This window comes from Taudactylus pleione, unplaced genomic scaffold (assembly GCF_031769625.1).
Source record: "Taudactylus pleione unplaced genomic scaffold, aTauple2 ptg000887l, whole genome shotgun sequence".
NCBI lineage: Eukaryota > Metazoa > Chordata > Amphibia > Anura > Myobatrachidae > Taudactylus > Taudactylus pleione.
In genome coordinates, this window is record NW_028285288.1 from 4,196,102 (window position 1) to 4,220,656 (window position 24,555).

Sequence of the window (24,555 nt, forward strand, 5' to 3'; positions counted from 1 at the left end):
CCAAATGGGAACTAGCTCTAATCGTTCCTGCAAATATTACTGTTAAACGTTGCAGTACGCTGAATCCAGCAACATACCTACCATATGTACAACATGATGTACAAAGGGTGGAAGGAGAGGAGTTGCTGTCAGGAGGTGAGTTCGGCAGACATATTGATACGCATGATTGTATGACATATCTGAATCAGACCTTTACTGCTAGACCTGACATACATGACACACTTTTAGAGAATGTGGATGTAACTTTTTATACGGATGGGAGTTGTCATAGACAAACAGACACAGGTGAATTATGTACAGGTTATGCTGTTGTAAATGACACAGACACCATAGAAGCTAAACCTCTCGGTCCTCCTCACTCAGCCCAGGTGGCAGAGTTAGTAGCACTGACTAGAGCATGTGAACTGGCAGCAGGCAAATCTGCAAACATTTACACTGACTCGAGGTACGTGTTCGGAGTGGTGCACGATTTCAGGGCTCTATGGCATCTGAGAAATTTTATAACAGCAGCAGGCACACCAGTTGCACATTCCCGACACATAAAACATCTTTTAGAAGCAATCCAACTGCCCAAAGCAGTGGCAGAAATTAAATGCAAAGCCCACACATGTGAGGATGACCCGGTGTCACTGGGCAACAACAGAGCTGACGAAGCTGCAAAATGGGCAGCAGGGTTAAAAATGTTGAAACAATTATGTCATTTCAAACTATTGATATGCTGAAATTAATTGAGATGCAAAATTTGTGTTCAATTCAGGAAAAATCCATTTGGAAGTCCAAGGGGTGTGGGCAAGAGTCCTCTGGGCTCTTGAGGGATGGACATGGTAAGCCAGTAGCCCCCAAGGCATATTACCCCAGCCTGGCTGAGGCAGCACACGGCCTGACTCATCTGGGTAAACAGGGTATGTGCTAGTTGGTGAGGGCATACTGGTGCGTACCAGGTTTTTCTTCACAAGCAGAGAAGATAGCAATGTCCTGTCTGACCTGCTTGAGAAAGAACATAGGGAAAGCGATCCCTACCGAACCGTCCCACATTCCACCGACTGATGGACCTTTCCAGGTGATACAAATTGATTTAATCCAATTACCACCCTGCAGGAACCTTAAGTATGTATTAGTGTGCACAGACGTATTCTCTAACTGGGTTGAGGCTTACCCAGCGGCCACTAATACTGCTGCGTTTACTGCTACGAAATTAGTTCAGGAATTTGTATGCAGGTACGGTATCCCTAAAATCATCGAGAGTGATAGGGGTACCCATTTCACAGGTGATGTTTTCCAAAATATGTGTAAGCTGATGGGTATTAATAGCCGACTTCACACCCCCTACTGACCGCAAGCCAGTGCCAAGGTAGAGAGGATGAACGGGACTATTAAAAATAAGCTAAGTAAAATCATGGCAGAGACTGGACTAGGATGGCCAGAAGCTTTACCTTTGGTCCTACATAGCATAAGGACCACTCCTAGACCTCCTCTGAATCTGTCCCCATTTGAAATATTGTTCGGTAGACAACCTCAGTTGATTATAAGTCCACAGAAAGATCTAAAGGGTAACAACGAGGTAACTGTGAAGTATCTTATATCAATGAGTAAGCAGTTAAAGCAACAGCAGCAGAAACTGAAATTGCTGTCTAATGATATGCCTGAAATGAACTGTCATGATGTTGAACCAGGAGAATATGTAATGATCAGAAATTTCTTGCATTCAGGTTGTTTGACTGATCGGTGGGAAGGTCCGTACCAGGTGTTGCTGACGAGTACTACATCTTTGAAGGTGGCCGAGAGAGATACCAGGGTCCATTCCACTCACTGCAAAAAGGTCAATCAACTGGTGGAGAAACAAGTCGGAGACAAAGCTGATAGCGTGGATCTGTCGCTCGCGAGCTTGTTCCGGGAGGATTGAAAAGGTCGTAGTAAGATACCTGAACTGAGAGAAATTTGCAGGTCTTGTTGTGACAATGGACGGGCCTGCTGTGTTCATTTTCATATTCTCTTTTAGAGTGTTCACCATCCTGGTCAGTCCGGGGATATCCAGAGTCTGTGATGGGGGACCGATTGAGGAAACGGGAGGTGATGGCAGTGCTGATGGAGTGGAATCAGGAGGCGTGCAATGCCAATCAGGGGAGTGTCTTTCCAATCTTAGTACTGTTATTGTTAAAAGAGCTGTCATTCCGGATACTCGGGGAAGGTGTGGAGGTTTATCGTCTGAAGACTCCTGTATTTGAGAGCTATGTGGGTCCCTAGTTGATGAGAACTGTATCCAATGGTGCAAACCTAAATATAACCCGTACTGGGGTGGGTATCCTCTAGAGGATTTTCATAGTATGGTAGGCAAAGTGTTAAATCAAACTAATTGCTGGGTGTGTTCACATGTGCCCCAGGGACAGCATAACGTAGGGTTGGTGCCATTTCCGCTGAATATCACGGAAATTTTAGAATTACAAAAAGGGAAAACATTGGATGGAAAATTCCTCTCATCAAAACCACCTCATTTCAAACTCTATCAATTCCAAGTAGATAGATCACTTTTGTGTTTAAACATAACCAACCCCAATAAACTCGGGAGTTGGGAAGTGACGGGGAATAATCAGACGATGACCTTCTCACAAAGAGCTGATAATGAGTCCATAAACCATGATCTTCTGCGCTCCATTAAGTCTGGTGGGAAACATTTTATGTATCGGTATACATTGAGTTCCACCAAAGAAATTATTGGTAAGGTGCCAAATGGTTATTGTGCTAAAATAATACAGCCAGAAACTTGCATGTACCAGATGGAAGAACCAGAAATAAGATTGTTTGCAAGGGAAATGTGCTTAATGATAATGAAGCATGCCATTCCTTATGTTCTCCCTGATAATGTATATTTCATCTGTGGAAGAAAAGCGTATAAATGGCTCTCCCCGAGTTCCGAAGGTTCGTGTTACCTGGGAAGAGTAGTCCCAGAAGTTATGACCCTCACACATGTTGAAATGCTGGGTATACATAAAAACACACCGTCACCATATCTTCAAGCACAATATGAACACAGAGGCAAAAGAAATATGGTACCTGGTGATATACATAAAGCCACTCAGTTAATCAGTGAGACAACTGGATTTCAAGTTCTGGTCGCATTGGACCCCACCAGGATCGCTCGGGGTACATTAAATTTTAGATATATCCAGGAACTTGCTAAATTAATAGATAATATCACCGAGATGTACGATGACACATTTAGGTATACAGGGAAAGAATTGCAAGCGTACAAGAAAGAACTGGTGCAACACAGGCTAGTGTTGAATTATTTAACTGCTGTTACTGGAGGGTATTGCATAACATTGGCCACCCAATTTGGAGTAAAATGTTGCACCTATGTCACCAATGATACCAGTGACCCCAAGGAGGTGGTAGACCGGAAGATGGATGAAATTCTGCAGCTAAAGTGGGAATTTCACAAGAACCATAACGCTTCAGTGGCTGAAGTAGGGGAAAAAATAGAAGGATGGGTGTCATGGCTGAACCCAGTAAAATGGTTCTCAGGTCTAGGAGAATGGGTCCAGGAAGTGATCGCCAGCATAGGCAAATTCTTAATCCTTATACTGATTGTCATCATAATAATTGGCATATGCGTCCGATGTGTTCCTATTGTGTTGAAGTGTGGAAAATGTAGAAACAGAGTGAAACAAAAGAATGAAACTATGATGGTGGTCAGTAATGACAATATGTATACTGAGGTAAATATAGAACTGCATTACAACCCTGAACTAGGAAATACAATCGTTTGATGTATTATATTTAGACATGCATAGAATGTATTATTAAAATGTTATTCATAGAACACCTCAGATGATGTAAAGTCTCAATTCCCCTTCAAGACTGCTATTATAAGACTGGTGCATTCCCACACTTTTCACATGATCTTCCAAGATCCGCGGTGTGCGTATAATAGTAGTTTTATGTCCCCACCCAGAGACACATTATTGATGGATAAAGAACCACCTTGTGCCATCCCATAATAACACCAAATAATATGTAAATGTAAGCCTAAATTAAATTCTAATAGCAGATTGTGATAGCATGTTGTTTGCTATCAAAGGGTGGACTGTCAAAGCTGAATAATTGGCTGAGACAAGTTCAGTTTAAAATTTAATCGCGGTGATGCCATCTTGCGACTGGCCGCATTTGAATTGCTCCGTCGGGCACCTATTCATATAGACGCCTATAGACGCCTAGCGGGGGGCATCTAAATCTGTTGAATCACCCCCTAAAACTGCAGCCTCTTCATATCTTTTAAATTATATAAACTGTTGCGCTGTTATTGTTATATATATATGTAACTGCTTTGTGGCTCACCTTCAGTTGGACACAAGTAAATTTTATGACACGTCTCTCAAATGGCGCAGTACACACCTTCTTCAACACCACGCGCATTGGTGTTGCTTTCCACCACGCGCATAGGTGTTGCTTTCACAATCTTCTTTAAATTCGTTTTCAGGAGTAGATGAGTGTGCCTAAAAATTAGGGATGTGCGCTGACCCCGGTGTTTTGGTTTTGGTTTTGGATCTGTATCTCCTCAAGGTTTTGGATCTGGATTTGGTCTAGCAAACCACCCTCAAGTGTTTTGGTTCTGGATTTTTAAAATAAAAAATAGATAAAAAGTTTTTAAAACAGCTAAAATCATGTATTTTATGCAATCCAAAACCCGAAATTCCGATTTAAAATCCAAATTCCAAACCGCAAAAATATCAGAACCGCGACCTGGATTTACCTGGATCTTATCAGGAGATTAGAACCGCAACTCTGAACTGCACATCTCTACTAAAAATGCTCCTATATAAACAAGATTTCTGCATTTTCTACAGGAGCCCGACCGATAACGTAGCATACCCTTACTGTATAGCGTTATTTGGATACCATACTTATTTGAAAGTCAACTACTGTAGTATTTTATTAGTGTGAAAACTCCACTGCTACAGACTATCTGTAGCTACAGACATCATCTTTTCATCATATTGGGTTTTAGATAAAATAATTAGAATTTAACAATGTTTTCATTTTTCCACGAGTCAAATCTGTTCAAGACTAAACATTGAGATTTCAGATAATTGGATTTTTTGTGTGTGTGGAATGGAGCCGTAAATTAGTTACTTAACATTTAAGTATGCAAATTCATTCTCTCCAAGGAGCAGCGCCTCTCTACCTTTATATCGATTTGCAACAGCAATCACTTGTCGGTGCTGCTTACGCTCATGCTAAGTTGAGCTTATGCTTGAATGTGTATCATAAATTGTTTAGATTCGCACTGCGAGTGCCCATAAAGAGAACGCACGCATATGCGGCAGTGTAGACTTGTGCGCATCTGCTAGTTACGCCTCCTCATGAATGAAGACATTAGACAGGGAGAGGGAAAGGGTGTGCAAATGCAGGTCTAATACAGTAAGTGCGCGATCACATGACCCGACTGTATAGAGGGCATGATTCAGACATGGGCGCTATTGCAATTTTTACGCAGATGGAGCAATTGCTTGCCATTGCACATGCGTGTAACCCGCACTGTGCACGTGTTGCGATTGGGTTTGTGATTACACATGCACAGAGGATCCATTTGCAAAGTCAGTGACAGGTATTCAGCGTTTGGGGGAGGATAATAAAATGTAGGCGTATCAAACCTTTCAAACGGTGTTACATGGGCGTGCATTAATTAGCCATAGAGAACTCCTATGCAGCATGAGAGCTCTTTGCATGTCAATTCCCACTTCGGCCCTATGCTTGCGTGGGCTTCCTCTGGGTGCTCCGGTTTCCTCCCACACTCCAAAAATATACTGGTAGGTTAATTGACTCCTATCAAAAAATAACCCTTTTGTGTGGGTATGTGATAGGGAATATAGGGTCTCATTCAGACCCGCTCGCGAGCGCAGGACGCTCGCAAGCTGGTTGATGGTACCCAAATGCGTATGCGCACGACGGAGGGAGCTCCGTCGTGCGCATGCGCGAGACCCGGATAGCACCACAGGGGGCGTGCTGTCGATGGAGAGTGACAGCACGCCCCCTTTGGTGGGCGTGCCGGGGGCGTGGCTGCCAGACGGAGGCGTTCCCATGGGAACGCATACTGTCTGGGGCCGGTCCCACTGACATCACTAGTGATATCACTGGGAGGGTCTCGTCGCAAGCCCGGTGGTCGCGATGGTCTTGACCATCGCGACCATCATCATGGACGCTCGCATAAGCTGTGGGTGGTAACCCACAGCTATGCGAGCGTCCAGGAGGACGCTCCAAAAAAACAAAAAACGCCCTGATTCAGAGCGGGCGCTCGTTCAGAGCGTCCGGCTCTGAATCAGGCCCATAGACTGTAAGCTCCACTGGGGCAGGGACAGATGTGAATGGGCAAATATTCTCTGTAAAGCGCTGCAGAATATGTGTGCACTATATAAATAACTTTTAATAATAATAAATAAATAAATAAATAATAGCGTCTATCTCTGAATTAGATTTGAGTTTGCAGTTTCTACATATGTACAGTATATGACAGTATGAGAATTCCAGGCTAAATGTTGGCTCTTAGATAACTTAGTAAACTTCCCCTTTAATTAATATTTACACTATATATACCCAGTGTTAACTTAACATCATAAAAAATGGCACTCAGCGGCTGGCACTGGATTGTGGCAGGAAGGTATAACAGAATACAAATTATTACAGAGGCAAACTAAGACTTTCCATGTCATCCATTTAGTATATGTCACATCCTATTTATAATGAGAATAGCACCCAGTTACAGTATTTATGGATCCTCCTTGATACTGTAAATATTTGGCTTGATTTAGTGGCCATTTTTTTGTGTTTTCAGGCAATGTTAGCATTTTTGTATATTTTTTTCTTGGTTTGCCAAAACAGTTGCTCCCACCCCCTTCAAGCATGCCAGTAAACTTGGTCTCCTCATTCATCAGATGGTGCACAGGAAAAATAAAATAAGTAGGGATCTAAAGGTCTACAACATAAAGTATTGGGATTAGAAGTATTACAGTTTTTTACTGTGCACAGAATATTTCCAGGTACTGTTTGACAAATTTTTGGGGGTACTTTAGTACACAAAGTGACTTGTTCACTTCTCCTTGGGCATAAGGCACAGATAAACCTAAGGGCCTGATTCATGGAATGGGTATGGATGACCGCCGGACCTCAGCCCGGTGGATGAAATCCCAATGCCGGAAGGCTGGCAAAGGAAGATCCCGACTAAGGTAAGTAACTACCCAAACCCTCCCCCCCTAACCCTAATCTCCCCCCTAGTGCATAACCCTAACCTCCCCCAAGGGGTGCCTAAGCCTAACCCCCCCTCCCCGCACCCTAAACCTAACCCTCACGGAGGGTGCATAACCCTAACCACCACCAGGGGTGTCTGACCCTAACCCCCACTTCCCCTAGCCTAACCCTCCCAGGGTGGTGCCTATCCCTAAGCCCCCTCCCCCTCCCAGGAGACCCTAAACCTAACCCTCCCCCCCATGGCTATCCGTCCTGACGCCCGACTTAACCATGATCAGTATGCCGGGCATCTGGATTTTGGCATGGGGCTAATGATAGGCATTGGTATTTAGACGCCTATCATTAGTCCCATGCCGGGATTTCAGTGTCGGGAAGCCGGTGATTGGCATTTCGACCATTGGCTTCCTAACTACATCCTTACTTCGGGGTTGGACAGATTTGCAGCTGAGCAAAGACCGTCCATCTCTGATGCAAATGCAGAATGAGGTGTCAGACACTTCCTTATTGCATCTGCGATCCCAGCACTGCAAACGACATCGCAGGGTCTCGTCACAAGCCCGGTGGTCGCGATGGTCTTGACCATCGCGACCATCATCGTGGACGCTCGCATAAGCTGTGGGTGGTAACCCACAGCTATACGAGCGTCCAGGAGGACGCTCCAAAAATAAAAACGCCCTGATTCAGAGCGGGCGCTCGTTCAGAGCGTCCGGCTCTGAATCAGGCCCATAGACTGTAAGCTCCACTGGGGCAGGGACAGATGTGAATGGCCAAATATTCTCTGTAAAGCGCTGCGGAATATGTGTGCACTATATAAATAACTTTTAATACTAATAAATAAATAAATCAATACTAGCGTCTATCTCTGAATTGGATTTGAGTTTGCAGTTGCTACATATGTACAGTATATGACAGTATGAGAATTCCAGGCTAAATGTTGGCTCTTAGACAACTTAGTAAACTTCCCCTTTAATTAATATTTACACTATATATACCCAGTGTTAACTTAACATCATAAAAAATGGCACTCAGTAGCTGGCACTGGATTATGTGAGGAAGGTATAACAGAAAACAAATTATTACAGAGGCAAACTAAGACTTTCCATGTCACCCATTTAGTTTGTTACAGTATATGTCACATCCTATTTATAATGAGAATAGCACCCAGTTACAGTATTTATGTATCCTCCCTGATAATTAGTGGAAAAATATAAAATATCTGAGTTCACATGAAGGATCTAGATTAGTTTTGAGTAAGATACGCATTTCCATAGTGAGCATACTAATACGGCCTGTGGCAGTATCAGCAGAGGTGGCGCTGGTGAGCAGCAGATTCTGTGTGGGGCAGGAGAGATCCGCCCACACAGAGAAGAAAAGGATTCTGGGAAGAAGTGTAAGTGCTACCCAGTGATCTCAGTCCAGGGAGGACTGAGGCAGACCAGTCAGATAGAGCTCACTGTGCTAGCAAGCCAGTGAGGGCCAGGAGGCCTGAGCCTAGACCTGTGAGATACAGGGAAGGCTATCCAACTCTGGGACTGAGCTATGGTACCTGCAAGGAAGCAGACCAGACTGTGAGAGGGGGCAGCCAACAAGCTAAGGAAGCTATACCAGGCCAGGAGGCCAGTGTCCAGTCCTGCACTTGGCAGGAAGGACCACCAATCTCAGAGACTGTGAGAGACTTTCATGCAGAGTAGCTGCTTCTGTAGAGAGGGTTCAAGAAGTGAGCTAGTGCCCTAAGAAAGGGCTAGGCATTAATTATTTTCTGTTTGTTCCTGATTATGCTGGAAGTAAAAGCACCATGTTCATTTGTTTTACTGGAATGCCATGTGTGGAGTCTGATTCTGCACCTAATCACTGCACCACTGACACTAGTCTACAAAGCTAATTACCCCAAGTATCACAGGCCATATCAAGGCTTTTTAACGTATCATTGACCCGTCCCCTTTACGCCTGGAGAAGTGGAATAAGACGTCCATGCTTAGGCTAAGTACAATCAGGGGATGTGCACATAACTATGACACTATTGACATGGGCGCCTTTGCAGATAGTGGGTACTGGAAGGCTGGTGCAATCATACGCAATGATAACAATGATTACCCACAGCACTGTAGAGGCAGTTCTGATTGCCGACTGTACAGTATATTAACCCCTCCAGTACCTAGGTCATCAGCATTGACGCTATATTATAACAAACCACAGCCATATTTTCACATAGCATTTCCAACGGTAATGGTTTCAAAAAGGGTAAACAGCAAATTTGGAGTTGTTGGTATTTAATTACATATTATATAAAAAAAAATGGGCCTTTCACATTTATTGGTAACTATCAAGAAAATATCCTCCTGTGTATGTGACATTAAAAACATTAAAGTACAAATACAGCAATTTGAATTTATCATTTATTATTAGCACAGTCTAATCACATCATTGTGGGTCAAACTAGACGTATACACACTTCTGTGCTTTATGTATGTCTGGCGCAAATACTGCTGCTTTTGCGTTAAGCGCGTCTTCAGATGTGTCCGACTCGACATACTACAATATATTTATGTACATATTTTTTTGCATGTGTCTTTTCCAACAGTGAACAAGTGCTTTCAACTGTATTGGGTCGATTCAATTACGGGGCGCAATGCCAGCGATACTGGGGTGCACATATAAATTGCTATATCTAGTATCCTCAGCATTGCGGGAAACATCATGCATTTTTGTGAGCACCTCTATGGGAGTGAACAAAAAACCAGCGATATAGGTGCGATGTGGGATTGTGTTCTGGAACGAGATTCCCACCTAATTGAAACGACCCCTAAATGTGCTCTGATACTGTATGTCTTAGTCATGTTTGAGTAGCAAAGTTTGGGGGATAATCACTAGAACAGACATCAAAGGAAGTCAGAAATGATAAAATGCCTGGTGATCCTAATCAATTATGTTATAAAATATTCCCATGGATATATGTCATATTGCAAAATATTTCACTATGTAGCATTGAACCCAGGGGCATTTTAAGAGAGGAGGGGGCACGTGTGCGGCCTCCGTTTGGACCCCCCCTCTCTGTTGGTGGCTCAGCGGTCTCCGAGAAAATGGCACCCGTGCCTTCTTTCCCGGGGACATCTTTTCTGCGCATGCGCAGATCACTGGGAAAGTGGCCGCCGCAGAGAGGTAAGTATAATTACTTATGGGTGCAGGGTGTGCAGTGTGGGACCCCCTGGACCGCACACCTTGCACCCATTAAAGACGCCTGTGGTTGAACCTCTACTAGAGTATTTTGGACTATAAACTGTCCTATTTTTATTATAGGTAGCACTGACGTTATACCACCTTTAGTGTATTCTTGTCAACCATGAATGAAAAAGTATTCCAAACATGCGCAGTGCTGTTTGATGCAAGATATTCTCTGCATACTGTAAGAAAGCACGCTTAGCTCCGCATCAGGCTAAGGGCCTTATTTAGACTTGGGAATAGAGTGAGATATCTCTCTCAACTGTGAACCTGAACAAACCATATTTCAATGCAAGGGGTGTAAATACATACATTTTTTTAACATGTGGGGTAAATACTGGCTGCTTTTGCATGTAGCCCACAAATACTGCACAGCTTTATTATTACTCTACAATTTAGATGTCAGTTTGGAAACACTCCTCCCAAATCTAAATCTCTCTGCACATTTTAAATCTGCCCCACCTGCAGTGCAGCATGGTTTCACCAGGATGATCAGTTGAGATAGATATCTCACTCTTAAACTTTCTATCGTCAGATGATAGATGTGACTCATAAACTTAAACTAAACTTAACTAAAATAAACACAGAAGACCAAGTTATGCCGTTTAAATTAACTGGTCAGCTTTATTTAGTTACAATGGTAGGTATGGTGGCAGGAGAAAGAACGGCAAACAACCAGCGTCCACTTGTCTTAGGCCAAAAGTATATCACAACTTGTGAGGGCCAACTATCCCAGACAAGGGTAAGTGGGATCTTAAAACTTGCAAGGGCCAACTATCCCTTTCAGAGCAAGTGATGCGGCCCCAACACCCATGCCAGTGCACTATACATCCTGCTCCGCCGAGAGGTGCCGCTGACCCCAATAGGGTGAAATCAGCCTATCAGTGCATTGAAGGGGTGCGCACCGTTATTACTGCCGCAAGATGGACGCTGCAATATTGCCGGTCCATTTCAAACTGTGAAGGTGATTTAGTCAATGTTAACCTTTGCTTCCACCTTCACAGAACGTCCTTTCTTCCCCTAAAGCGACTGAGCTACGGAGAGGAACGTAGATCCACTAAGAAGACATAAAAAGTATTTAGTAATGAATTCCTAGAACATTGACAGCTATTTTGGATGCCAGAAGAACATCGGCAAACCCGGATAGCCACGGCTAGTTACCCATTGTATTTTGTTTACAAAGCAAAACATGGCTGACGTTTAAATGCCTTGTTATAATGAACAGCGGGAAACAATTGAAAGGAGAAACTCTTGGATCTTTTCCAGCTGCCATCTGTTTTTGGTTTAGGCGTCCTCTATTAGATATTATTAAATGGATACATGCGACAAAGGTTAAAAGGAAATATGGCAGCTGATACTTGTAAAGAGATTGCTACAAAGTTGGTGACCAGTCGCCTGGAATGAGACACAGTTGCTCGATAAGCGGCTGTTTTTGTAGTGATACAGTACAATACATCATTATGTGTAACAGATATTGCTTGTAACAGAAGTTTTGTTTTACCAAATGCAATTTGTTTGTTTTTTTGCATCTGTGACCTACAAAAATCACGATGTAAAGCAGATTCCAGATGACGAGGCCTGTCCTGATAATTCTACAAAGCTCGTAGAAAAGCCTTCAAAGCCGGACATGTTTTTTTTGTTTTTTTTTAAAGGTGTTATCGGGAAGAAGAAAGGAAAACAGAACAACAGATTCCAAAATCCAATTACTTAGATTGCGTTTCTGTTTCTTGATGTTTAACTGAAATAATGGAATAGTTTAGATTGTGAACTTTGTGCAAAGGAAAAACAATTTGTTTGCATGAATTTTATGCCCTGCTTAAAAAAAAAATAGAACTTCGAGAATTGGCAGAATGACAAAAAGTAAAATGTGTCAGCACAGATAACATGCAAAATGTCTTTATATATATATATATATATATATATATATATTAGGGGTGTGCACCGGCCACTTTTCGTGTTTTGTGTTTTGGTTTTGGATCTGGATCTTTCTTCGTGTTTTGGATCTGGATTGGTTTTGCCAAAACCACCCTTCCGTGTTTTGGGTTCTGGGTTTTGTGTTTTGGATCTGTATTTTTTTTTAAAAAAGCATAAAAACAGCTAAAATCACAGAATTTGTAGGTTTTTCTGCTCCTATGCTATTATTAACCTCAATAACCTTAATTTCCACTCATTTCCAGTCTATTCTGAACACCTCACCTCACAATAGTGTTTTTATGTCCAAAACGTTGCACCGAGGTAGCTGGATGACTATGCTAAGCGACACGAGTGGGCGGCACAAACACGTGACCCATCTAGGCGTGAAACTGCAGTGGCAGACAGGATGGCAGTTTGAAAAACTAGGCCCCAAACTGTACATAATGCAAAGAAAAAAAAGAGGTGCAAGATGGAATTGTCCTTGGGCCCTCCCACCCACCCTTATGTTGTATAAACAGGACATGCACACTTTAACAAACCAATCATTTCAGCGCCAGGGTCTGCCACACAACTGTGGCTGAAATGATTGGTTCGTTTGGGCCCCCACAAAACAAGCTGGCAATTAATGTGTCCCTGCACAAACTGGCTCTATGGAGGCAAGATGTCATCCTCATCCTCCTCATCCACCGATTCCTCACCCTCTTCAGTGTGTACATCCTCATCCTCACAAAGTATTAACTCGTCCCCACTTGAATCCACCACCACAGGTCCCTCTGTACCTTCTGGAGGCTGGTCTCCCTGGAAGAGCTGATAATTCATTTTGATGAACATCATCTTCTCCACATTCTGTGGAAGCAACCTCCTACGCCTTTCGCTGACAAGGTTCCCGGCTGCACTAAACACTCTTTCGGAGTACACACTGGAGGGGGGGCAACTCAGGTAAAATAGAGCCAGTTTGTACAGGGGCCTCCAAATTGCCTCTTTTTCCTGCCAGTACAGGTATGGACTGTCTGCCATGCCTACTTGGATGCTGTCACCGATGTAATCCTCCACCATTCTGTCAATGGTGACAGTATCATATGCAGTGACAGTAGACATGTCAGAAATTGTTGCCAGGTCCTTCAGTCCGGACCAGATGTCCAAACTTGGTCCTGCCTGTCCTGCATCACCGCCAGCGGGTTGCTTAGGATACCTAAGTTTTTTCCTGGCAGCCCCAGTTGCAGGAGAAAATGAAGAAGGAGCTGTTGACGTGTCACGTTCCGCTTCAGCTGACAGTGTGTTCACCAGCAGGTCTTTGCACCTCTGCAGGCTTGTGTCGGCCGGAAAGAGAGACACCACATAGGCTTTAAACCTAGGATCGAGCACGGTGGCCAAAATGTAGTGGTCTGATTTCAACAGATTGACCACCCTGGAATCCTGGCAAAGCGAATGAAGGGCTTCATCCACAAGTCCCACATGCCGAGCGGAATCGCTCCGTCTTAGCTCCTCCTTCACTTTCTCCAGCTGCTTCTGCAAAAGCCTGATGAGGGGAATGACCTGACTCAAGCTGGCAGTGTCTGAACTGACTTCACGTGTGGCAAGTTCGAAGGGCTGGAGAACCTTGCACAACACGGAAATCATTCTCCACTGCGCTTGAGTCAGGTGCATACCCCCTCCTTTGCCTATGTCATAGGTGGATGTATAGGCTTGTATGGCCTTTTGCTGCTCCTCCATCCTCTGAAGCATATAGAGGGTTGAGTTCCACCGTGTCACAACCTCTTGCTTCAGGTGATGGCGGGGCAGGTTCAAGAGTGTTTGCTGGCGCTCCAGTCTTCGGCACGCAGTCGCTGAATGGCGAAAGTGGCCAGAAATTTTTCGGGCCACCCAAAGCGTCTCCTGCACGCCCCTGTCGCTTTTCAGAAAATTCTGCACCACCAAGTTTATTGTGTGAGCAAAACATGGGACGTGCTGGAATTTGCCCAGATGTAATGCCCGCACAATATTGGTGGCGTTGTCAGATATCACAAATCCCCAGGAGAGTCTAAGTGGGGTAAGCCACTGGGCGATGATTTCCCTCAGTTTCTCTAAGAGGTTGTCGGCGGTGTGCCTCTTACTGAAACCGGTGATACACAGCGTAGCCTGCCTTGTAACGAGCTGGCGTTTCTGAGATGCTGCTACTGGTGACGCTGCTGCTGTTGCTGCGTAAGGTGATACATCTACCCAGTGGGCTGTCACAGTCATATAGTCCTTAGTCTGCCCTGTTCCACTTGTCCACATGTCCGTGGTTAAGTGGACATTGTGTACAACGGCATTTTTCAGGACACTGAGGACACTTTTTCTGACGTTTCTGTACAGTCTCGGTATCGCCTGCCTAGTGAAGTGGAATCTAGACGGTATTTGGAACCGGGGACACACTACCTCCATCAATTGTCTAAATCCCACTGCACTAATGGCGGATACCGGACGCACGTCTAACACCAACATAGCAGTCAAGGCCTCAGTTATACGTTTTGCTTCAGGATGACTGCTGTCGTACTTCATCCTCCTCGCTAAGGACTGTTGGAGGGTCAATTGTTTAGTAAAAGTAGTGGTGTTCCTACTTCCTCTCTGGGATGATGAACGACTCCCAGCAGCAGCAACAGCAGCAGCGGCAGCAGTAGGCGTAGCAATGCAGGATCCTCCAGAGGAATCCCGGATAGGAGAGTCAGTCATGCCAGTGACATGGCCTGCAGGACTACTTCCGATCCTGACTAAGGAGGAAATTGACGAGGAGGGAGTTGACGGTGTGGTTTGCAGGCGCTTGGATACAACAGGACAACGGGATTTAGGTGTCCCTGGACTGCTTACGGTCTTAGCCAAAGTTTCTGAACTTGACAGTAACTTTTTATGAACGCGCTGCAGGTGCCGTATAAGGGAGGATGTTCCTAGGTGGTTGACGTCCCTACCCCTACTTATTTCACCTTTACATATGGTACATATGGCAAGACAGTTGTTGTCCGGATTTGGATAGAAATATTGCCAGACCAAAGAGGTGGAATGTTTGGTCTTCTGCCCAGGCATGACCGTGATGGGCTTTTTCATCCCACGGACAACAACTGTCTCCCCCGGAGCCTGATTTAAACAAACCACATCACCATCAGAATCCTCCTCGCCAACTTCCTCCTCAGCGCCAGCTACACCAGTATCCTCATCCTGTTGTACTTCAACAGTGACATCTTCAATTTGCATATCAGCAAGTGGACTGTGGGTGCTCCTTTCAGCACTTGCAGGGGGCATGCAAATGGTGGAAAGAGCCACCTCTTCCCGTCCAGTGCTGGGAAGGTCAGGCATCGCAACCACCACCACACTTGGACTCTCCTTGGGGATTTGTGATATCTTCTTAGAAAGCACAGTTCTTCGCTGTGCTTTTGCCAGCTTAACTCTTTTGATTTTTTTAGTGGGAGGAGGGCTTCCATCGTCATGTGAAGCTGAACCACTAGTCATGAACATACTAGGGATCGACCTTAGCCGTTCCTTGCCACTCCGTGTCGTAAATGGCATATTGGCAAGTTTACGTTTCTCTTCAGCTGATTTAAATGTCTTTTTCAAGGTCATTTTCCTGAACTTTGCCATTTGGGATTGTATGTGCCCTCTACTATGACATTGGGCATCGGCCTTGGCAGACGACGTTGATGGCATGTTATCGTCTATGTCATGACTAGTGGCAGCAGCTTCAGCACTAGGAGGAAGTGGTTCTTGATCTTTCTCTATTTTATTTTTATCGGAGAAAGTTTGGTCCTCCATTTATGTTATATCGATTTGATATATACGTGCGGCTAAACACAGAAAATAATTTTTTTTTTGGTTTGGACTGGAGTGTACTTTGTGGGTTACAGCACCCTTTAACGGTCAAGCCAGCCGGCCCTTTACTTATGACACAGGCGCACTCTTGGCACTACTTTGTTGATGCACGTGCGGCTACTGCGCACACAATTCACAAACACAGAAAATAATTTTTTTTTGGTTTGGCCTGGAGTGTACTTTCGGGGGTTACAGCACCCTTTAACGGTCAAGCCAGCCGGCCCTTTACTTATGACACAGGCGCACTCTTGGCACTACTTTGTTGATGCACGTGCGGCTACTGCGCACACAATTCACAAACACAGAAAATAATTTTTTTTTGGTTTGGACTGGAGTGTACTTTCGGGGGTTACAGCACCCTTTAACGGTCAAGCCAGCCGGCCCTTTACTTATGACACAGGCGCACGCTTGGCACTACTTTGTTGATGCACGTGCGGCTACTGCGCACACAATTCACAAACACAGAAAATAATTTTTTTTTTGGTTTGGACTGGAGTGTACTTTCGGGGGTTACAGCACCCTTAACGGTCAAGCCAGCCGGCCCTTTACTTATGACACAGGCGCACGCTTGGCACTACTTTGTTGATGCACGTGCGGCTACTGCGCACACAATTCACAAACACAGAAAATAATTTTTTTTTTGGTTTGGACTGGAGTGTACTTTCGGGGGTTACAGCACCCTTAACGGTCAAGCCAGCCGGCCCTTTACTTATGACACAGGCGCACGCTTGGCACTACTTTGTTGATGCACGTGTGGCTACTGCGCACACAATTCACAAACACAGAAAATAATTTTTTTTTTGGTTTGGACTGGAGTGTACTTTCGGGGGTTACAGCACCCTTAACGGTCAAGCCAGCCGGCCCTTTACTTATGACACAGGCGCACGCTTGGCACTACTTTGTTGATGCACGTGCGGCTACTGCTCACACAATTCACAAACACAGAAAATAATTTTTTTTTGGTTTGGACTGGAGTGTACTTTGGGGGTTACAGCACCCTTAACGGTCAAGCCAGCCGGCCCTTTACTTATGACACAGGCGCACGCTTGGCACTACTTTGTTGATGCACGTGCGGCTACTGCGCACACAATTCACAAACACAGAAAATAATTTTTTTTTTGGTTTGGACTGGAGTGTACTTTCGGGGGTTACAGCACCCTTAACGGTCAAGCCAGCCGGCCCTTTACTTATGACACAGGCGCACGCTTGGCACTACTTTGTTGATGCACGTGTGGCTACTGCGCACACAATTCACAAACACAGAAAATAATTTTTTTTTTGGTTTGGACTGGAGTGTACTTTCGGGGGTTACAGCACCCTTAACGGTCAAGCCAGCCGGCCCTTTACTTATGACACAGGCGCACGCTTGGCACTACTTTGTTGATGCACGTGCGGCTACTGCGCACACAATTCACAAACACAGAAAATAATTTTTTTTTGGTTTGGACTGGAGTGTACTTTCGGGGGTTACAGCACCCTTAACGGTCAAGCCAGCCGGCCCTTTACTTATGACACAGGCGCACGCTTGGCACTACTTTGTTGATGCACGTGCGGCTACTGCGCACACAATTCACAAACACAGAAAATAATTTTTTTTTTGGTTTGGACTGGAGTGTACTTTCGGGGGTTACAGCACCCTTAACGGTCAAGCCAGCCGGCCCTTTACTTATGAGACAGGCGCACTCTTGGCACTATTTTGTTGATGCACGTGCGGCTACTGCGCACACAATTCACAAACACAGAAAATAATTTTTTTTTGGTTAGGACTGGAGTGTACTTTCGGGGGTTACAGCACCCTTTAACGGTCAAGCCAGCCGGCCCTTTACTTATGACACAGGCGCACGCTTGGCACTACTTTGTTGATGCACGTGCGGCTACTGCGCACACAATTCACAAACACAGAAAATAATTTTTTTTTTGGTTTGGACTGGAGTGTACTTTCGGGGGTTACAGCACCCTTAACGGTCAAGCCAGCCGGCCCTTTACTTATGACACAGGCGCACGCTTGGCACTACTTTGTTGATGCACGTGCGGCTACTGCGCACACAATTCACAAACACAGAAAATAATTTTTTTTTTGGTTTGGACTGGAGTGTACTTGGGGGTTACAGCACCCTTTAACGGTCAAGCCAGCCGGCCCTTTACTTATGACACAGGCGCACGCTTGGCACTACTTTGTTGATGCACGTGCGACTACTGCGCACACAATTCACAAACACAGAAAATAATATTTTTTTTGGTTTGGACTGGAGTGTACTTTCGGGGGTTACAGCACCCTTAACGGTCAAGCCAGCCGGCCCTTTACTTATGACACAGGCGCACGCTTGGCACTACTTTGTTGATGCACGTGCGGCTACTGCGCACACAATTCACAAACACAGAAAATAATTTTTTTTTTGGTTTGGACTGGAGTGTACTTTCGGGGGTTACAGCACCCTTAACGGTCAAGCCAGCCGGCCCTTTACTTATGACACAGGCGCACGCTTGGCACTACTTTGTTGATGCACGTGCGGCTACTGCGCACACAATTCACAAACACAGAAAATAATTTTTTTTTTGGTTTGGACTGGAGTGTACTTTCGGGGGTTACAGCACCCTTAACGGTCAAGCCAGCCGGCCCTTTACTTATGACACAGGCGCACGCTTGGCACTACTTTGTTGATGCACGTGCGGCTACTGCGCACACAATTCACAAACACAGAAAATATATTATTTTTTTAGCACTTGGGGGGAGCACCCCTGATGGACAGAGCACCCCCTGGACAACACTACAGCACTCCTTTAGGACTGGGACACTGCACAGGACTTTGGAGTGGACACAGCCCCTATGGAGAACTGACTGCACAACACAGTCCAGCCAGCCCCTATGGACTTTGAAGTAGTGGACACAGCCCCTATTAACAACAGCAGCACAGCACAACACAGCCAGCCCCTATGGACTTTGAAGTAGTGGACAACAGCAGCACTACACTACACTACACTACACAGCCCTAACTCCCACCCTCCCTCTTCACTGTCCACAGCCGAGTGAGAAAATGGCGCCGACGTGTGTACCTTATATAGGATCCAAAACCCGCGAGACTCGGAAGGCGGGAAGATGACGTTTTGCCTCGATTTCAGATCCGAGTCAGGCGGGAAAAGTCGAGCCTGACTCGGATCGGACTCGGATCGGGGGGGCTCGGGGGGGTTCGGATTTCAGAAATCCGAACCCGCTCACCCCTAATATATATATGTTTTTGAAATATTTTCCAGTATATAGTTATACTAAGTGTGCATTCTCTATTAACCATCCTCAAATTTCGACTAGGATCCTTGTATCAATAAATTCTCATGCCATTCTGCCACCATCCGACAGGCTTTAATACATTCCGACCGGCTCCAATATATGCAACATCTCATCCCCTGGGTTTGTTATATACTAGTATAATTTTGCACAGTATCTTGGGCCTGTGACAATCACAGCCATATTCATAGGAAGGCTGATGGGTTTTCCAGTGCCCAGTGTCATATTTTTTTTGTTTTTTATATATGAGTTATTAAAAAAGTTTGTAAAAAAAAAAAAAAAAATGCAACTTTTTGGTTTCTCTTAGCATGAGGGGCCCACATCACGAATCTTGTGTGACAGTAACACACTCTGGGGCTGGTGCTGAGGCGAACGTACACATATCTCCGCATACCTACTGTATCCTCAAATTGCGCCAAATAGCCCCGTTTGGTGTCCCACGGAGTTTGTGATTTATCCGCGCTATGTGTCCCGCCACACGCTTTTGTATAAAATATGACTTTAATCTGCATCACTAATGCGACAAATGTACAAGGCACGTGTACCTTGGACACTGGTGCTGACATTGTGGGCAATTGCTGTTTGCGACTCAGACGCTAACCTGGGTAAATAGGCCAAAGGCTGTGGACCGGTACGAGTGAGAACGCTACACAACATTGTGCCTAATTTGTGACTACTGTGATACTAATTTCTTTGCAACAAACATACTAATCTTAAGCACCAGGTACACAGAAAACAAGAGATGTGCGTGGACCCCCGTGTTTTAGTTTTGATTCTAATTCCTCGTTTGGTTCTGGTTCTGCCAAAACCATCCCCACGTGTTTTGGTTTTGGATCTGTTTTTTTTTTTTTTTAATTGACAAAAAACAGTTAAAATCACATAAGTTGGACCTGTTTTTGTTCCTACAGTATTATTAACCTCGATAACATTAATTTACAGTCAATTTTGAACACCTTACATTGTGTTTGCAGAAGCCTGCACATACAGTATCTGTGTGATCTGTGCAGTGCTTATGTGTGTGCAAAAGTAAATAAAGGGTTAAAAATTGTAGGGAAATATGGGAACTATTTATTTGTCCAACTATTAACCTCCTTAATTGAGTTAATCAAATTGCCCCATATAACTTTATTGGAATACTAATTTTGTAATAGAAGTTTTTATTATATGGATTTTTTTATGTTTCTTGTCTTATATGTGTAGTGTAATGAATTCAGATTGCTCATTTTTATAGAAATTGGTACTTCATTTCTAAGGCTACATGTGCATTTTAGCTCCTTAATGCACTTTCTTTTAATATACATGTCTATTTATGGAGATAGTATATGTGCAATAGAGACACTTTAACACATTTTCTGTTTGTGACAGAATAAATATATTTTTAAACACTAGTTGAAGCTCTGATCCTTTGACTGGTTTAGGTTTTTAACACAAGTGGGTCCCTGCCGCCATTTTAGTATTGTTTAAGCTGACACCCATTTTTTGAGGGAGTGCTATTATGACTGTTGATTAGTGAAAATTCACATACTCAACATTCTTTTTTTAAGTACACTATTAAGATTGGTGCTATAAATCATCACTTGTGTATATATATATATATATATATATATATATATATATATATATAAGGCATGACCTGGTTCGATTCCCAGAGAACCAAACCCACATGAATTTCGGGGATCCAGGGCGATCCAAGACAATCTTCCTGCCTGCCTGCCTGCCCCGGATGCCTCACCCAAGGCAAAACCTTGCAATCCCGCTGTCGGGTCGCAAGATTTTGTATTGAGTGGGTTTAATGCTGATTGGCTGATAGAGCCGTCTGTCACGGCTCTCAGCCTATCAGCGTTAAGCCCATTTAATATGCACACAGGAAGCAAAAGAAGATGGCGTCTGCCGTCCTCCGTTGCCTGACAGCGCCAGCACCCCCCGCTGCCGACACTGCCGGCACCCCCACTGGCAGAATCCGCCGCTGCCGACACTGCCAGCACCCCTGCACTGCTGCCCCACATGCTGAGGACTACCAGCACCCCTGCACTTTTGACACTGTCAGCACACATGCACTGAGGACACTGCTGGAACCCCCGCTCTGCCGACACCACCGGCACCCTGCATTGAGAACACCCCTGCACTGCTGATACAGTCAGCAAACCTGCACTGAGGACACCGCTGGCACCCCTGCTCTGCCGTCTCCGCCTGCACCCTGCATAGAGAACAACCCTGCACTGCCGACACAGTCAGCAAACCTGCACTAAAGACACTACTGGAACTGCCAACATTGCCGGTACACTTCACTGACACTGCCAGCACCGCAGCACTGCCATCCAATGTCCTGAGGCCACCATCAGCAACCCCTGAACTGCCGACACAGCCAGCAAACCTGCACTAAAGACACCACTGGCACTGCCAACATCGCTGGTACCCTTCACTGAGGACACTGCCAGCACTGCAGCACTGCCATTCCATGTACTGAGGACACCATCAGTAACTCCGCTCTGTGACACTGCTGTCACAGTAAGTGCACTATTGGTGTATCCAACCCACACTGTATAACACACTGTATCCATGTTGGAAATTGGAAGCTGAACGGCCACATGTTAGTGCCGCCCACTGTGTCACTTAGCTTAGTCAGCCAGCTAGCTGGATGCAACATTTTGGCCTTAACTAGATGAAGCAAATAATATTGTGAGGTAGTCAAAATTGTTTGGAAATGACTGTAAATAAATTTTATTGAGATTAATTATACTGTAGGAACAAAAACAGGCCCATTTTATGTGATTTTAGCTGTTTTTATGATATTTTAAGAAAAAATCCAGATCCAAAACCAAAACCGAAAAACAAAACACCAAGGAAAATAAATCCAAAACCAGATTCAGATCCAGAACCAGGGGAGATCCAGATCCAAAACCAAAACACGAGGGTCGGCGCACATCTCTAATATACAGTGACCTGTACAGTGACCTGTGCATACACTATGGACTCTGGGCACACTCTAGTGCCCAGAGTCTATAACTCCAGCGCTGGCCGCGCACAGCTCAGTGCGCTGCTGGCCGCCAGGCAGAGAGGAGGGGGCCCATGATGGAGACTGCACATGGGCCCCCTCCTCTCTAGAAACACCCCTGCCTGTAATTTGATAATATTCGCAGCCGTATGGATTTTGTGCATGCACGCCAATGGAATGGCTTCGCTCGTATACATAGTCGTCTATCGTGGATCCAAAAACAGCTGCGGGAGGGTAAATCTACCCTCTTGTCCTTAGCATAAAGAAAACAAGACACGTTTATCTGAATGTTTTAATGTTGGCGTTTTGTGCCATTGTAAAAATGACAGGTCTTTGGCGCATTTGTTAAATGACTGCAATTCTTTAATATTTCAAAAAGGTCAGCAGCTGAGACTCAGATAACACTTTGGCGTGCTGATCATTTAAAATTTCCATTTGTACTACAGGCTTTGTCTATTGACATGAAGCACAATTGTGTTGGCAGGATACTGTATCACCCCGATAGAGTCTTTAGCCACAAGGAGCATCCTACGATTAAGCTAACCCAAGCTGAAGAGTCTGCACAAGCTTGCTGAAGAAACGGAACTCCTCAAGGCATCAAGCAACAGGGTTGGATTCTCTTTCTTTGTGTCTAGTACATTTCAGTTCATCTATTTATTCATCTTTGCATTTTTAGAACATTAGCAACATCTGTAAAATGTTCACTAATAAAAAGCTGAGTATAATGCAGTCGTGACTCAACCTAACTTTGACCTCACTGGTGCAGAATCCAAGGCTGTTGATAGGTCAACTGCACCTGTTATCATTCATCAAATCGTTAGGCTGATACATTAGTTTTCTTAGGGAATAAAACAGACAACAACAAAAAAATGAATAAATAATTGCATAGTATAGTGGGAAGGTGATATTTTTGTCATGTAGCCTTTTAATTAATTAACTTGCATTCAGGAACAATTTCTGTCAGAAGAAGAGAGCACTTGATGCAAATCAATTAGTCAGAGTTTGTTGTGAGCAGACCGCGTTCTTTCATTAACACGGGTAAAGCGAACGTAAATAAAACGAGCTCACACAAGAAGATATATCCTTCATAAATCCATCCAGCTTGCCTATATATGGGCTTAGAGCACTGGAAAGGAAAAGGAGCTAAAATCAATGAAAAAGGGATCAGGTTGGTTTAAAGTGCACTCATCAATATGGTGGCGGTGGCCATTTTGTGGCTAGAACAATCCCTATTACAATACAGCTTATGGGGCATATTTATCAAATTAATTTTGCAGGCAATACCTCAGAAAGACCCATTTTTGGGGGATGCCTGTAAAATAGAAGTATCCTTAGGTTGTTTGAAGGGGGAACTGCTGTAGATAATGTAGATTTCTGGTGCGGCCCCCCGGCATTTTCAATCGCAAAGGCAGCTACTGGGACCCTGTGACATTTTCCAGGTTGTAGAAAGCATACTGAAGCTCTCTGGAGCTTGGCCCCGCGGTCTGATGACCTCACTTGTGTAGTGTTTGCGGCCTTAATAAATTATGATTATCATGACTCATTCCCGGATGATGTTAAATAGGCCCCTGTATTTTCTAAGGAAAATGTATAATTATATATACAGTACAGCTTTGGTGATTAGCCTTATAGAGGTTGCCACCATTCCTCCTAATATCAGCGGTCGCTTCCTTAGAAAAATTCTTTATAATATGACGTAACCTGGTGCCAGATTATCTGTGGTGAGATTGGTGGAACAGAGGGCCTGATTCAGAGCAGGACGCTATTTGCGCTCGCTCGTTCAGAAAAAAGGGGTGGCTATTCAAATGAACCGTTCGCTCTTTGCGGTCTGTTCACGCCTCTATGTCTGAACGAGCGAACAAAACTTGCGGTCGTTTTTTGGATAACTACACCCCCTGGCCGCTCGCATCCTACGTTATGTCCGCTATTTATTAGATGAATCGAGTACATCGACCAGCGTATGAACTGCTCGCTATTCTTGTGGTTGTTTTTCCTACCACAATCTTGCGAGCAGTTCTGACTATAAAATAACCCAGTGACGTGGTCAATGACGCTGCTGTATTAATTATGCACATCCATAAAA